This window comes from Urocitellus parryii, chromosome 7 (assembly GCF_045843805.1).
Source record: "Urocitellus parryii isolate mUroPar1 chromosome 7, mUroPar1.hap1, whole genome shotgun sequence".
NCBI lineage: Eukaryota > Metazoa > Chordata > Mammalia > Rodentia > Sciuridae > Urocitellus > Urocitellus parryii.
The window spans coordinates 105,380,901-105,397,705 of record NC_135537.1 but is presented as its reverse complement, the minus strand read 5'-3'; the positions used below and the strand labels follow the sequence as shown (position 1 = coordinate 105,397,705).

General features: G+C 43.5%; 1 pseudogene; it reads left to right on the top strand.

The window, feature by feature from the left end:
• The first annotated feature begins 1,305 nt into the window (after nt 1–1,305).
• LOC144256096 (WAS/WASL-interacting protein family member 3-like) lies at nt 1,306–6,572 on the top strand (annotated as a pseudogene).
• Nucleotides 6,573–16,805: the final 10,233 nt, after the last annotated feature.

The window sequence follows — 16,805 nt, the reverse complement described above, 5'->3', positions numbered from 1 at the left end:
ACAAAGATATGTCTTCCAGAATCTCCTCAAAGAAAATCTTCAACAGAGGGTACAACCAAGCTGTAGTAGTCTTGCCCAGGTGACTGTCACATCATAGCCAGAGGGCCACCAGTGCGAAAACCCAGACACCATACTCCTGCCCACTTATCTTCTTCCCCCAGAGGCACTTCTTCTATGCCTTTGGCCTGGCTTTTAACATCAAGTCCTTCAGGAATGATTTGTACCAGTTTGGGGAAACACTGGAGATTCATATGGGATGAAAAACTCCAGAACCCCTCAATAGACACTGGGGTTTATAATCTGAAACAAAAGCTGCCCCTATGCTGCAGCACCCAGGAAGTTGTATATGTGAGAAGCAAGCATTTTTCCAAGTGTTTTCCACATATTGCCATATAACATATAGGGGTAGTGAAATAGGGGAAAGTGTGTTCCCCAGAACTCCTTTAAGGGAGGACTATATTTGGAATAAATATTTGAATATGCCTCCTGAAAGGACAGTGACAGTCCCTCTGACAGTGACCTCTCTTAAAATCGTATTTAAACAATGATTGCAGAACTTCAGTGCATTAAGGAGGAAGAGGAATTTTTTTTCTCCTTAGCAAGAGGCAAGGGAGGGGGAAGAAGAGAATCAGCACTGTGGTGCAAGGTTGTATCAAGAGTCAGAGCTCCCTCCAAGGACCCCATATCCACCCCAGTCCTCCATAAAGTCCAGCAAACACAAACGAGCAATTTGTTGTTACCCCTGAGTTTAAGAGTTATTGGATTTCAGTGATGTGGTTGGGCTGGGGTTGTGGCTCAGTGGTAGAGCGTTTGCCTAGCATGTATGAGGCCCTGGGTTTGATCCTAGGCATCACATGAAAATAAATAAATAAAATAAAAGTACTGTGTCCAACTACAACTAAAAAATAAATATTTTTGTTTTTAAAAAATTATGTGGTGAAGGAGACACATAGAGGATGAGAAATTCAGAGATCAGGAAAAAGCCAGCCCTTTGAAAATTAGAGTAAGTTTTTGGGAAAGAGGGCTTTGAACTTCTAGAGGCCATGTAACTAGGGGGTTCAAGGTCATTGGACCTGGAATGTGGAGGACAAGTTTTTCCCTGCTGATTTCCCTTATGTATTCAGGGAACCATGAATTTTATGTTTGCAATATAGAAACAAAGGATGTCCTTGTTCATAAAATGCTAGCAGTGAGGAAAACCTCCCTAGCCAGGTGTTTGGGCTTGGTATACCTAAGGATGCAAACTAGAGCATAAGAGCAACTGCACCTGGCAGGTAAAGGTGGATGAATGTGAGGGGTCTTGAGATGAGGAAGGGCACAGGTCAGAGCAGTCCTGCGTCCTGGGCTGGACGTGAGAAGGCTGTTGGCAGGTGAGAACAGAATAGTAAGATTAGGGTCTGACCTGGGTTTGTCTGGAAGGACAGCTCCTTGATGCTCAGAAGGACCTTGGCGCTCATCCAGCTGGTCCCAAGTGCCACCCACGCGTTTTAGCTTCTTCCTTTCTCTGTTGTTATGCTAACCCAGAATTTGTTTCATTTCTAGGTGTCAAGACAGGGCAGGCCTCTGGTTCAAGAGCACCTTCTCCCCGGCTTCCCACCAAAACCATTAGTGGCCCGCTTAACCCCCCCTGCATCTCCCAGGCTAGGCAATGCCTCTGAGGCCCAAGGCGCTGCCAGGATAGTCCCTCCTCGCCCCAATGTGCCCACCCCACCTCCACCTCCTCACCCCCTACCTCCACCTCTACCACCTTCTTCCCCCACCAAGGCCTCACTGATGTCCCCACCAGGCCTACCGACCAAAGGGAGCTCTCCTGCCTTTGCACCCACTGTCCCCTGCCCTCCTCCGCCTCCACTTCCGCCGCTTCCTCTGACCCCACCCCCTCTTCCCCTGGCCTCCCTACTCAGTGACAAGGCAGTGAGGCCTCAGCTGGCCCCCTTGCACCTCCCGCCCATCCCGCCCCCTCTCCCTCTCCTCCCACCCTGTGGGTATCCAGGACTCAATGAGGAGCCTGCCAGTCCCGTGAAAGAGGTGCCAGAGCCCCCCCCCCCGCCCCGCCGCCACCGCCACCGCTACCGCTACCGCCACCGCCACCGCCACCGCCACCTCTGCGGCCCCCACTCCTCCTGTATGCTTCCTGTTCGCCCAGGGCTTCGGTGCCAGCGCCTCCCTAGCCAGGCGCTAACAACTGCAGCGAAACCCCTCCCCCGCTGCCCCCCAAGTCCCCCAGCTTCCAGGCCCAACAGCAGAAGGCCAGCGTGCAGGGCTTGCCCGCACCACCTGGCCCTCTGGGACCTCAGCCGCTCCTGCAGAAGAGGAGGATCTGCAGAGGCCCAGGTAAAGCAGCCCAGACGGCGGAACCCCGTGCAAACCGTGGGATGGCTCCAATCTCAGAATCTTGTTTTAGTCCAGAGCTACTCAGTGCCTCTGGGTAGAACCTTGTCCCTCTATGGGACTTTATTGTTGAAAGTTTTCATTTTAGAGACGCAAACCAAGGGCCAGGGGGACTGGGAGACTTGTCCCAGATCCTGCAGAAGGTAAGGGAGGGATTCTGGCCATGATCTTCTTGCCATCACTGGCTGGGACCCTGGACAGCCACTTAACTGTGCTTCCTTCTCTGTAAGATGAGGACAGAAATCTTTCTACCTCCTGGAGTTGTTGTAAAGATGGAGGCCTTGTATGTGATGTGCTTAGAACAGGGAATAGCAAGTGAGCTCTAGAGAAGAGTTTTGTTTTTACTATGGACTTTCTGTCTCCAGATCTACTCCTCGGGTGGGGCTTGTTTCCCAGCCCAAGTCTCTGGTTTAGTCTTCTCCTGAATTATTCCAGTCTGGCTCCCAGCCTGAATCTTCACTGGCCCACAGCAGATTGGATTCACATTCTGCCTTTTGGCAGGTTCTCAGCTGACTGGAGAAAACAGGGCCTGTATCTTTAGCCAAAAAGCAAAAATAATTCTTCACTTACAGAGCAGAGAGGATTGTGAATTGAGTGTTGATGGCTTGTGACTTACTTCACTGGTCCCTGTAGTGGTAGACTTCATGCACTGTTGACGCCTTTCCACACAAAAGGTACCACCACACATCCACACACACACCTGCATTTACACACACAACTCAAACACAATTACAAGCACTCTCTCAGCCTTACACACAAACACCCTAATAAATGCGTACTCCATACACACACCCGTATACATACACACTTAACACATATACAACTCCCCCACACATATATCCATGCACATATTTTTTGTTCTGTCAGTAAATCTTTTGATGCAGAAAGTTTCTTAAATGTATTTCCGTAAATTAAAAACAATGCCAGCTTATTGTGGAACGAATAGAAATAATATCGCCTAGAGATGAAAACTGTCATTTGGATGTCATTTTCATTTTTTTTCTGAATACATGTACATTTACATGCTTAATACCATTTTGCACTTACAATTTTGTATTTTTACTTAATACTATACTAAAAGCAGTTTTGTAAAATTATTAAAATGTGTAAGTAAATTAAAATGATAATAGGTACATATATTTGATTCCCTGTTTTTGTTATTATGAATAACAGTGTAGGAAATACTTTTATAGATATTTTAGTCCATACTTTGGATATTTTTTATTTTTTTAAGTAATTTATTTTTTTCTTATGTGGTGCTGACGATTAAACCCAGTGGTTCACACAAGCAAGGCAAGCACTCTACCACTGAGCCACAACCCCAGCCCCACTTTGGATATTTTTTAAAGGATAGGTTCCTAAGAGAGAATTCCTAGCACAAAGGGCAAGGATATTTTTAAGACTGTTGATAAGAAGAGATAAGGTTTTAATCATTCTTCTTTCAACTGACTGGTCACCAGGAGGCCCGGCATTGTGAGTGGTGAGCTCCTCTGGTATCTGTGATTTTAAATGTCCATGATGGAGTGGAAAGAAAAGCACGTTTTGGATTTGGAGAGATTTGAGTTCAGATCCTGGGTTCCCTGCATACTCCTGTGTAATCTGATGCCAGTTGCTTGTTTGTTTTGTTTTGTTTTATCTTTTTTTTTATTTATTTACTCTGACAAATAGGAATAATGACAGCATCTTTCACAGGGCATTGCTGTGACTGTGTGGTGAGGGCCTGTGCGTGGCTGGGGCGGGAGCCTGTATTTTCCTTCCTTCCTTCTCCTTTCCCACAAGGAGGGGCAAGTTCCCATCCAGAGGAGGATCAGCAGTCTCTTTAGCCCTTTAGTCTCCTTGTGGGATCAAATAACTCCTAGGTGCCTAGGAAGAGAAGAGTGAGAGAAAGAAGCCTGGGACAGTCCCTTTGGGCAGATCCTGCAGGGAAAGCAGGAGCTCAGAGGGTACCACTCTGCTGCTGCTGCTGCTGCTGCTGCTGCTGCTGCTGCTGGAACCCCCACCTGCTCCAGAAGGCTTGCCTGGTCTCTCCCTTGGTGTCTTTGGATGTGAAACTTGATTTCACTTATAAAATAGGGGTAACTTCTACTTCAGCTCAACTTGGGAGAAGGGAAAGAAGTTGTAATTCTAAGCAAGTAGCACAGGGAATGGTAGTGTACCGGCAGAGTGATGGTGGCAATGTCATTGAGGAGATAAGCAGCAGTGGGGTACCTGTAGTGAGGAGCCAGGACACTGGGCTGTTGACTGCCAAGGGTCACACAGAATAGCACAGGGAGAGGAGGGAGGAGCCTCTGGCCATTGACCAGGAAAGGCTTGAGGATGTAGGTTGGATTTGAGTTGGGCCTTGGTGGTCGGGAAGGATCTAGGTTGGAACTGAAGGAGAATAAGCAGATTGCAATGCAGAGGAGCTGGTGGGGGCAGAACTCAGTGGGAGCAGAAATTGAGGGTAGGAACATGCCCCTATGACCCATTCTTCTGGCCTCCCTCTGGGCCCTCACCTAGCAACTACCTTTGCTGTTCCTATCACTCTGCAGTGGGGCTATTCCTTGAGCTGTACCATCTTTCTTGGGCGGGAGTTACTTGGGATTGAACTCAGGGGCACTCAACCACTGAGCCACATCTCCAGTCCTATTTTGTATTTTATTTAGAGACAGGGTCTCGCTGAGTTGCTTAACATATTGCTTTTCCTGAAGCTGGCTTTGAACACACAATCCTCCTGACTCAGCCTCTCAAGCCACTGGGATTACAGGCATGCCCTACCATGCCCAGAGGGCTATATCATCTTATAATGAGGGTCATCATTAATATTATCACAACTGTCAGGCACTTACTGTATTCCACTTGACTGAAATCAACTCATTTAGTCCTCTCAACCCTAGGAGGTATGTGTCCTAGTATTCCCATTTTTGGGTAAGAAAACTAAGGCACAAAGAACCTGTTATTTGTGCCAATGAGAGAACTGTGATTCATTCTCAGTTTGGCTCAAGCAGTTGCCCTATATATAGTGATATATCACTATATCATATTATATCCAGAAATCTAAATGTCTAATCTCTCACATAGAGTTATAACATCACTGTCCCCATTCCTAACTCTGAATGCCCTGTCATCTTCCCCAAAAAGGACCAGTAGGGGAAAGCTAAATCCACCTCCAGCACCTCCTGCACGATTACCTACCACAGAGCTTTCAAGCAAGAGCCAGCAGAACCCTGTCTGGACCCCCACCCAGCAGCCCGGAGGTCAGCTGAGGAATGGAAGCATGCACATCACCGGTAAGCAGGTGCACACCTAGGGGACTGTGCCAGTGAGGAAGTCATTTCTCCTGGCTCCTGGAGAGAGCTTACATGCTTCCCAGTGAACTGTGGGCTCACACAAATACAGGACAGCCTACAGAGCCTGTGAAATAGGATTTCTTTCACCACTTTCTGGTTAGTTCCAGGGCCTACTCTTAGACTCCTGACTCAGATTAGAGAACCAAAAGAAAACCAGCATTTAAATTCTCTCTTTGTGTGTATGTCTGTCTCTCTCCATGGAGACCAGAGTGCCAGAGAGACCAGAGTGATTTGGATAAGGGCAAAGAGTGGGTGGAAGGCCCATGAGGTAGGGGGACAATTGGAGCAAAACTATGGAGGTAGGAAGTTAAAGGCACCTGGAGTTGGATGTGACTGCAACACCTCTGCCCCCCTTCTGTGTGCTAGGCTATGGTCAGACATAAGACCCAGCTCAAAAGACAGGAGTCAGCCCAGGAAAGGGAGACAGGGCAACTCCTCTTTTCTCCCCAGGGGCTCACTTCTGCTCCCTTAGGAGCTTCCTTAAGATGTTGGTTGGAGTAGTTTGGTGGGTGATGGGAAATCACTGCTGATCTCACTCTACTTTCCCTCCTCCCAGCCAAGCAGTAAAACTTGAAAGGTGGATGGATGTCTTGGGGGGAATAGCCCTTCCATCAACACCTTTGCACAGAGTAGGCACAGAGTTCTCCTGGAGCGATCCAACGTGGGGCCTGCCTGTAACCCAACTAAACTTTACCATTTCCCACATGTGCAGATGACTTCGAGTCTAAATTCACGTTCCATTCTGTGGAAGACTTTCCCCCTCTGGATGAATACAAACCATGCCAGAAGATTTACCCCAGCAAGGTCCCCCGAAGTAAGTACTACCTTGACAAGACTTCTGGCTTTTCCTGACACTCCTAAAGTAGGTGCTCAGTGTGCATTGATTGACCAGAAACTGCCTGAAGGGTGACATCATGATTTTACTGTCCTGCTGCAAGGATACAGTGTGTTTATACTTAATCAGAACATGTATTTGTCCTTGCACATAAGAGTTCATTTGGAGATTTTGTTTTTATTTTTGTTTTTTTGCACAACACCAGGGTTAACTGACATCAGATTTGGATGCCGAAATTTACCACATATCCCTTTCCTCCTGGGACTTTTGGCTAGGGAGCTGAACGCCCGCAAAGAACACTGAAATGGGATACAGGGACTGAACTGGGAAAGAAATAGAATTCCCCCCAATTCAGAATTCTGACAAATCATGCAATGGAAAAAATCCTTAGGCCAGTGGTTCTCAACCATGGCTGGCTACCTACTGGAATGACCTAGGAGTTTTTAAAAGTCCTGAACTCCACGCTGCCTCTCATCAAAATAGCCAGGGTGGGACCCAGATGTCACTATTTTTGAAAGCTGCCAGGTGATTCTGGTGTACAGTCTAGGTTGAGACTCAGCCAGGGGAAGGCCTTCTGCTGACTGAACAGTGTGGTCAGGCTCCAAGAGAGGCTGTAACTCAGCTCACCTGTTCAGCCATGAGAAGAGATGAGGAGACTGAGGCTGAAACAGCAGGGAAGTGAGAGAAAAGCGAGGGTGGGGTACTACCACACTGTCGCTGCTCGCTGGTTAAACTGAGCCAATTCTTGTGTGGTGCTGAGCCAGCTGGACTGGACGAGGGGTGGCAGGAGGCAGCAGATTCAACAGTATGGGGTGAGAGTTGGATGTGTGCCTACCCTGTTGCCTAAGTAAGGACTCTGTCCCACTCACCTGAGCACCCTAATGAAAAGTCATCAGAGTCCAAGGCTAGCTTGAGACCAGGAATCGGGGACAAGGTTCAGTGGCCCTGTCCTCTCAGAGGGGCCTTAGTGGGGTCCCTTCTGCAGAAGAGCAGAGGTGCTCAGCCTGCTCTGGTCAGGGCAGAGGGTTCTCAGCACCAGCCTGGACAGAGATCCCTTTTCTGGCTGTGGGACTGCCTGTCAGAGAGAGGGGCCTTGTGTCCTCTTTTAATCACAGGTAAATACCATTTTTCTGACTTGAGAGAAAGGGAGTGGATTGTTATAAAGGCGGATGGGGGAGAAATCACATCCCTTTGAACAGACTGAAGAGGAGCTCGCCTGGCATGCGTGCGGCCCGGGTTCGATCCTCAGCACCACATACAAACAAAGATGTTGTGTCAGCCAAAAAAATTTAAAAAATTAAAATTGAAATTCTCTCTCTCTCTCTTTCTTAAAAAAAAAAAAAGAAAAAGACTGAAGAGCCAGCAGTTGGAGGAGGCAGGTGCTGCACTGGTCTCACGTTCCTCCTCAGTTCAGCAAATGTGTCCACACTGCCCTTGCACAGCAGGCACCCTGCAGACACCAAAGGCTGCAGAATAAGAAGCAAGGTCCCCACACCACCCTCCGCCATGCACACTCCTGAAAGATGAGTGAGAAATTAGCCACCGTACATGACAATGTCTTAATGACTGGAGTGTTAGGGGCATTAAGGGGAAGGAGTAGAAGGTGTGGTCACAGTGGCCTAGAGAGAGGACACTGTTTACACATGCCCAGGAGAGAGCATGATAGCATGGTGCATTTAGGAACCATAAGTCCCCCATGGTACTTTAGGCATAAGGTGCCTGATTGAGTAAGGATACACAGGCTGCCATAGGTGACAAATTGGGGAGTGTCACTCAATAATATCCCTTTGCTCATTTTGTAAAATAAGCATAATAATCTGGTGGGAAAAAAAGGTATCAGATGAAGACTTAGGGGTTCCCTTTCTTGTTGGGCATGACTTAGGAAGTTGGCAATGGTAGACTTCATATTGCCCATGGTGCCTGAGAATTGGAGAGCTACAGTCCTGGGCCCCACTCACCCTGCCCAGCAGGGCACAGCTGACAGTCTGTGCTCTATGCCCCATTGCAAGAGAAATGTTCGCATCAGTGCCCACCTCAAAAGTAATCCCCTGCTGCTCAGAAAGGAACAGAAAAAAAAATGTCTGCTAAATGAACTGACATCTTACAGACAAGAAAGTGAAATTGCAATTTCAAAAATAAGGTAACTATTTTCGATTGACGTGGCATCAGTGGACATGAAATACTTTGGGAGATTCTCTCAAAATTAAATGAGCATATTCTTGCCATTCTTGTGAATCACAGGGGAGAGCCTTGTTAATGATGTTAGTGTGATCACATTTCTCCGTACAGTTTTCATCTCCTTGCTATTGAACTGGTTCCCCAAGATATGGGAGTCTTCATGGTCCAGGAGTCAGTGTTGTTTCTGTGAGACACATGGGTTCTCATGCTCAGGCATGGCAGTGCTCACTCTGTCTCATCCTGCTTGTTTTCTCTCCCCTTTCTTCTAGAACGCATGCATGCTAAAGTACACACATACCAGAGTACACAAATGCCCTAATATTTAGCTTTTCCAATGGCTGTATTTTCTGTCTCTGCTCTGCAATTAATGATTATTCTATTTTTTTCCCATTGGTAAGATGATTTTGTCTAGTTATTTAAATATTTTAGTGATGCATTAGGTTCTTCAATGATTTAAATATAAAACATATGACCTGTGTTATTCACTCTTCCTTTACTGTAATACAATGACCAAAATAATCAATTAAAGAGAGAAAAGATTATTTGGCTTACAGTTTCAGAGGTTTCAGTCCATGGTTGTTGACTGGCCCAGTGCTTTTGGGTTTGTGGTAAGGCGGTATCTTGTGCAGATGGTGGAGCAAAGCTTGGGGCAGCCAGGGATCAAAAGAGAGAACAAGACTAGGGTCCATAGTCCCCTTTAAGGGTACACCCCCATGACCTAAGACTTCCCACTAGATCCTACCCCTTAAAGGTCTCCACCAAACCATAAGAGCACCACAGACTGAGGACCAAGCCTTGAAGACATGGGCCTTTGGGGGACTTTCCAGATGCAACCTATAGCAGATGCAACCTAAGTCAGTACAGGGCTCATGATAGTAGTTAATGTAAATGTAATGTAAATGCCATTTCTAGCTGGGATTTTTAAGAAAGTGTTTTTCTTTCATTGACAAGAGTTCCTAGTATTTCTCCCTTAAGAATCTGAGTTCTGCTTCTAGAGAACTCATCTCTCAGAAATGTTATTGCAGGATATACTAGATTAGCCTTATCTCATTTGAATTTAAAGTTAATAGTGTTTAGGCAAAAGCCAGATGGACCATATTCATAGCTGCAAACTGTTTTCTGTCATATCTATTTTAGCAATAACCTCTTTTTTATTAGATCCTTTTCAGTTGGAACTATCTGAATGCTCTTTCAGTTTTGATGAAAAGGTGTGTGTGTGTGTGTGTGTGTGTGTGTGTGGAGAGAGAGAGAGAGAGAGAGAGAGAGAGAGAGAGAGAGAGAATATCTTTTTCACCTTTTAGGGTCTATTCTGTCAGGTTCTACATAGCATGTGCTTGAGTTCCCGTCTGCATCTAGGGGCTGCTGCACTGTAATCCCTACTGTCACAGCCTCTGGTTCTTATTCCTGGCAAGCAGTTAGCTGTGCAGACATAGGCACCATAGTAGGAAACACCTCTGCCTGTCATAAACAGGTCTGGAAAGTAGAAAGCACAGGCATGATGGGGATGTAACCATAGCAACAAGGCAAAGATGCGGCTGCCATATTGGAATAAGTTCAGACTCATGGGTGCCTTCTCCACTTCAGAAAATAACTGCTTGATTTTAATGTGTGTTCTCTGTACATAGCAGTGTTCTGGTTGCTTTGTTTTTGTTTTAGGCAAATATGAATGAGCATTATTCATATTAATTATTCATAATTGTCTTACAGAAATACTCTTCAAAATATTTTGAGGAAATGTATCAGTGTTTCCTTTTGTTATTCTGTTTTAAAATATTACCTGATCCTTCTAATTCAAACTCAATGAAGAAGGAAAAACAGTGAGAAGTTAGAGAAAAAATATAAAAATGATCATGTACCTTTTAAAAGAATTATAAAATATACTGAATTACACAGAATTACAAAGAAAATATTTTTTCTTAGTAAGGTGATATTGTATTTTTTATGCCTATAAATCAACTCTACATTTTAGAAAGGGAGTACTTGAGCAAGATAGGTTGTATTTGATGTTTGCTAGTTTCATTTTTCTATATTCAGGAAAAAATAAACTGCCTTTACAATTGATGGGCTTTGAAGCAATAATTTAGGAAGAGAATGAATTTCAATTTGGGGAGGGCTTTCACAGTTTAAGAGAATTCTTTTGTCGTGGGTGCTTTAATTATGTATACGTGATTTAAATGTCATTATTTTCAGGGAAGCCCTGTTTCACGAAAAGAGGCTAAAAGTTGCATAGAGTGAACAAAACTATGCTTTGCTCCCTGCCTTTCATAGAAGTGGTATTTAGTGAATATTCATTGACTAGTCCCTTCCCTTTTTTAAACTAAGCACCTATCCTCTTCCATCTTTTTGAATATTTCAAGTCATTTTCAGCAGGCTGTGATAAAGATGAAACATTAATATTCTCTTTAGCCTATGTTTTCATTTTCTTTCTTTGATTTCTTAATGTTATATTCTCAGCACGATCTCTTAGATCTTCATAAGAGTAGTGATAATTGGGTTTCAGTAACTCATGAGGAATCTTTTACTAGAAATAGGCCTATTTCTTTTCTATACATCAGGAGAAGATTAGTTTAGTTTTTCCTGAAAGATATTTGGGCCTAAATCTTAATTTTGCTTTAGTGCTAATGAGAAGTGAAATGATTAAAGGGAACAGAGTTGTGTTATGACACAGTTAATTCCTATATGAAAGGAATTTATTATCTGAAAAGTCAAATTCAGTGGAAGAATCAATTACTCATTGTATCAGTGTTTCCTTTTGTTATTCTGTTTTAAAATGTTACCTGATCCTTCTAATTCAAACACACTGAAGAAGGAAGAACAGTGAGAAGTTAGAGAAAAAACATAAAAATGATTGTGTACCTTTTAAAAGAATTATAAAATATACTGAATTACACAGAATTACAAAGAAAAGACTCAATGCCAAAGATTATAGTGTTATCCATTTGGTCCATAAACAATCTTTGACTACCACTGGTTGGGAAACTCTCATATGTGCCTTACCTTCTAATGTAAGGCATGATTTTGTTTATTTTCTCATACCTCAAACCTTAAGTTTCTAATTTAGTCCTAGAAATTGTATACTACATATGAAAACAATTTCTCCCATTTCTAAAGATGAAAACCTGAGGCTCATTTAAATTTACCTAAGATCCATGTGGAGGGAGCACATGTTTTGCAATACTGGGGGAGCCCAGGGCCTTGTGCAGGCAGGCTGGCAAGTGCTCTGCAGGGATTTTAGTAGGTGTAAAGGTAATTATTTTTTAGATAAAGTGTTGGGTGAATATAGAGACATAAGTGTTTGTTCTCAGACTACATGTTCAAAATATTCAAAACATTTTAAAATATGTATTTAATGAATACTGGATTCCAAAATAGCAAGAGCAATTTCAGCAAAAGCTAATTCTTCAAGGGGAATCCTATAGTACATCTTGTTCTGCCTTCCTTCTCTCAGTTATGTCAAATGGGCACAAAACTGACCTGGCCCCTTCCTCCTAAGAAGAACATGATGTTGAGACAGTGTGTCTGGTCAGGAACCACCCTGGCAGGCAGGTAGTTAACTGGTCACAGATATAAATGAAAGGATAATGAGGTTGGTGAGATGAGAAAACCAAATGATGAAAGCAGATCTATAATGCCAAGTTGGCAGAGAATCTAAGGATATTGGTGGTGAGTAAGGCAACAACAGAGAAGGTGTAAGAAAGTTTAGGGTTTTAAAAATAGCCTGTTACTATGAGGGTCTTTGAAATTCTGTTTTCCTCTAGGGACAAAATGGGAAAGGGAATGTGGACCAATGGATGGTGGGAAGGAAGAAAAATGAGGGAAAGAAAGGTTGCAAGAAATACAGAGAAGCTATTAGCGTGCAATGAGGGCAGGAGGAGTGGTAGAAGGCAGAACATCTGATCCCGCTGGCCTGGGGTCAGGGCTCTCCTTGGCTGAACCAGTTTCTGTTCCTGACCTCCTTCTGCCTCAGGGTTTGTATGGTGAAATCTGGTTGTAATGAGCCTTGGGGACAGCTTTGAAGAAAAAAAAATCGGACAGGTCAACAAGAGGGTGCAAATGTTCTAAGTAGGATGATCATCAGCAGCTTTGGGGGAGGAGGGGAGGACCGACTTGCTTGGGGAGATTTTCAGACAGTGTATTTCATGAGGCTCAGGTCTCTGTTAGCACTAAGACCTGGTGTCATCTCCTTCACCTGTTGCCTCCTTGAGTAGTAGCCCAGTAGCAGCATGGGTGGGTTGCTAAATCCAACGGCTGGGCTATCCCCTAAGGATCCTGGTGCCCAGGAGTGAGGAAAGGGAATAGTTGAAGGGTACGTGACAGCAAGGTGCAAGCTGCAATAGGGTGAAAAGAGACCATGTCCATATAAATATCAGCTGATTCACTGTTATAGACTTGTTATTAACTTACATGCTAGGGGAGTAAAATGGAACAGAAGAGCAAATTCTCAATTCTCCTTTAAATCACCTCCTAAATTCTGATGAACTTAGCAACTTCTTTTCTGGGTATGAATCTGCTCCACACTAGAGTTAAGACCTTGGACCATTAATTTACTCTAACCCCTCTGAGCCTCTGTTTTCTCTATAATCAAGACAACACAAGCTACTTCACTGGACTGTTGTGAAAATTAAATAAAAACTTACATAAAGTTTTTAAACATGGCAGGCACTATGGCCTATCTTTAGTAGGGATGATGACTGTGACTAGTTTTAAACTTAAAAGGTCAATTTTGTATGCTGCCATATAGGTAACCCAATGCAATTGGGGCTTGAATCAACAGACTGGGAGAGGGCTTACAGAGTGTGCCTTTTAAATCCTGATACCCAGTCATGGTGATTTATGGGACCTTACCAGCTTGCATATGTGATGCCTACAGATTTGTTTACTTTAGTGTTATCTTGGTTACCTAGCACCCAATGATAGCATATTTTTATTTACACTCTTGCTGACTACTTAATTAGATTGGCTCTAAAAGGATACTATGAAGGCAGCCACAAAAAAAGACTTACTAATGTTATAAAAGCTGTACGTAGATCTTCATTTATCTGTCTAAAAGTTGGTCCTTTGCTTGTGCTTTGTTTTTCCCTTCCCTGGATGACCTCCAAAGCCCCTTCAAATGATTTTTCTGATTCTGTGAAAAGCGAAGTCATGATTTAAAAATGTGTCCAATATCAGACAAAGTGAAGATAACAAGTGCTTTTTCCTGGTGAAAGTAGAAACGAACTAGAAGTAGACCCTTTAATCCTTGCAGATTAAAAATGACAATCCAGCTGAGAAACACAAGTGTGGATGAGAAGACCTTGAATCCAGTTCCAGCCCCATGATGAGGTCTTAGTCATGAGTCTGACACTAGATATAGCCATCAAGAGAAAACTTCCCTAGTGGTGCAGTTGTTATAAGGGTTGACCATGAGTCACTGCATAGGCAATTGGTTCCTTTCCGTTTTCCACTTAATGTCAGCCACGTTGCAGAGAAATCAAACTTCAGTTTGCTTAATAATCTCTTTTTTCCCTCTTCAATTCCATAATTCCTTAGGGATTTATGAGGTCTACCTGTTATACAGATATAGCAAAATAACAAGGCATAGCCAAGTGAAAGTAACCAAGGACAACACAGTTCTGTGTTTCAGGGCTTTGATCTTATGAAGAATACAGACTTGGTCTTGTTGGTCATATAGCCCTGATCTGGGGTTATATGGGCACCATCACTTTCAAATGACATTTTTAATTTGGTATGTCTCTGTTACTTTGTTTGATCCTTGACCATTCTCTAGATGAGATACCACTTTCATGTGGGAAATAAACAATTAGGAGGGTTTGGTTTTGTTTTGCACCTTTTGGCTGAAGTCAACCACAGTTCAGGTTTCAGGCTTTCACTGAGTTGTTGTTTTATCCTTTTGTTTTAGATGGCAGGATATCTATCTGCTCAAGGTTCTTAGAGGAGAAATGAGATCTTCACATAGGTGTATTTTATACAAACAGGCAGGTACACAAGTACCAAAGCATACAGACATACCACCGAAAATATAGCTAGTCTTCTAAGTCAGCCTGTTGCATTTTAATGGGTCATGGAATGCTTTAGGGTGTCCAGTCCTGTAGAGAAGTTCCCCACACAGGACTAGAATGTGAAGCATTCCAGGGAACATGCTACTTGAACATCTGGATCGTGAACATTGGGGATTCCTATTAGTTACTAATAAGGAAGGAGGTATATTATAGGGGCTAGAAGAAATTTGGGTAGGATAGAATACCCTGTAGTTTAGTGTTATTGTATATTAGTGGGGTGGGGGATGAGTGGATATCATGGAAGCGTGAGCCTGGCTGAACAATTTGGTTTTAAGGCCAGAACAGGGGTGAGAAATGCAGATTGGGCCACATGGCAGATTGCCTTAAATGCCCAGCTAAAACATGAGCAATTCTCCTACAAATCCTGCAGAGCAAATCCTGCAGAGCCTTGCATTTGATTATAAAGATAATATTAGAAAGGAAATAGAACAACCAAGTGATTTGGGGAGGGTAAATCTGGTAAAAGTGTACAGGATGGATCCTACTGAGGGGACATACTAAAAACAGGAAGAGTCTGTTAGAGAATTAGCTACTGGAGTGACAAGGGCCTGAAGTAGGATGGGAATGAAAAGAAAAGATGGGCAGGACAAAGATTGCATGAGGAAGGGTGACGGGTCCTACAGGACTGCAGGACTGCAGCAAGAGGACAGTATGAAACTCTAAACTCAAATAATGGGAAAGATAATAGTCAGTAGATCAGGAAGAGAAGCCAGATTGAGATGGGGGCTGTTGGACAATATCTTAGTTAAACTTTTAGTCATGAGATAGAGGTGAGACTCCATGTCTAAGTTGCAATGCACTCTGGGCCTTCAATTGTCAGGCCTGGTTTTCCAGGAAAAAGGCAAGATTTTACTAGAGTTTTGCCTCCACAGAGTTGATAGCTGGAAGCCTTCAGACTCATCTGTAAGACGGGGATAATGCTAGCGCTCACTCATAAGGTTTTTATTAGAAATAAATGAGATAACGCCAGTAGTATATCCAGCACCATCCTCAGCACATAGTAAACACTCAATAAATTTGAGCTTTTATTATTCTTTTATTGTTTTAGGAAAAGACAGTTTTGTGTATTGTTAGGACTGGTATTCTGGAGGCTTTTGAAGCCCTCAACTTGGAGTCTTTTCTTACTACCCCAGATGGGAAAGTGTGTGTTCTGATCCACATACTTACCTCCCTATCTGTGGGGGGAAGTGACTGCCCAGGCTGTAATTGATCATGTCCAGCTGTTGATCACCGTTAGTCAGGTCTGTAGTGCTTTTACATGAACAGTTATGGATCTTGGCTACTCTTCTCTTCATTGACACTCCCATAATGCAATCCCTGAACTGGATTTTGTTTTCATTTGTTGGGTCCATTGTGAAATCAGTCTTAAGGGGTCCATAAAGAGCTTTTTTTGAAGAATAGTATGAACCCAGTGTATTATTCTGCATTTACTCAGAGTGAAATATCCTTCTTTATATTTGTCAGAAAAAATATCTTGGTGTGTTTCAGATCTCCAGGAGCAGTCTTGTCTGGCTTGGGTGATTTTGATAACTTCTAGACAAACCACTGGTACATAAACCTTTGGGTAGGTATAATGGTAGCCATCTTAAAACAACCTTTGTATCTATATATCTATGTCTTCATTTTGTTTATTTATTTTTATGTGGTGCTGAGGATTAAACCCAGTGCCTCACATCTACAAAGCAATCTCTCTGTCACTGAGCTACAACCGCAGCTCACAACCTTTGTTTTTTGAATATTTTTTTAGTTGTCAATGGACTTTCATTATTTATTTATTTGTGGTGCTGAGAATAGAACTCAGTGCCTCACACATGCTGGGAAAGCACTCTACCACTGAGCCATAACCCCAGCCCATAAAGCAGCCTTTTTAATCAGAATGTTTTCTTTGTGACAAGTTTCAGAATTTCTGGCAATAATATAACTCACTGAGCTCCTGGCACATGCTTTATAGATTATCCTAGATCACATTAACTCCAATTCCTCCACACAGCACAGAGCCCTTAGATAACATGC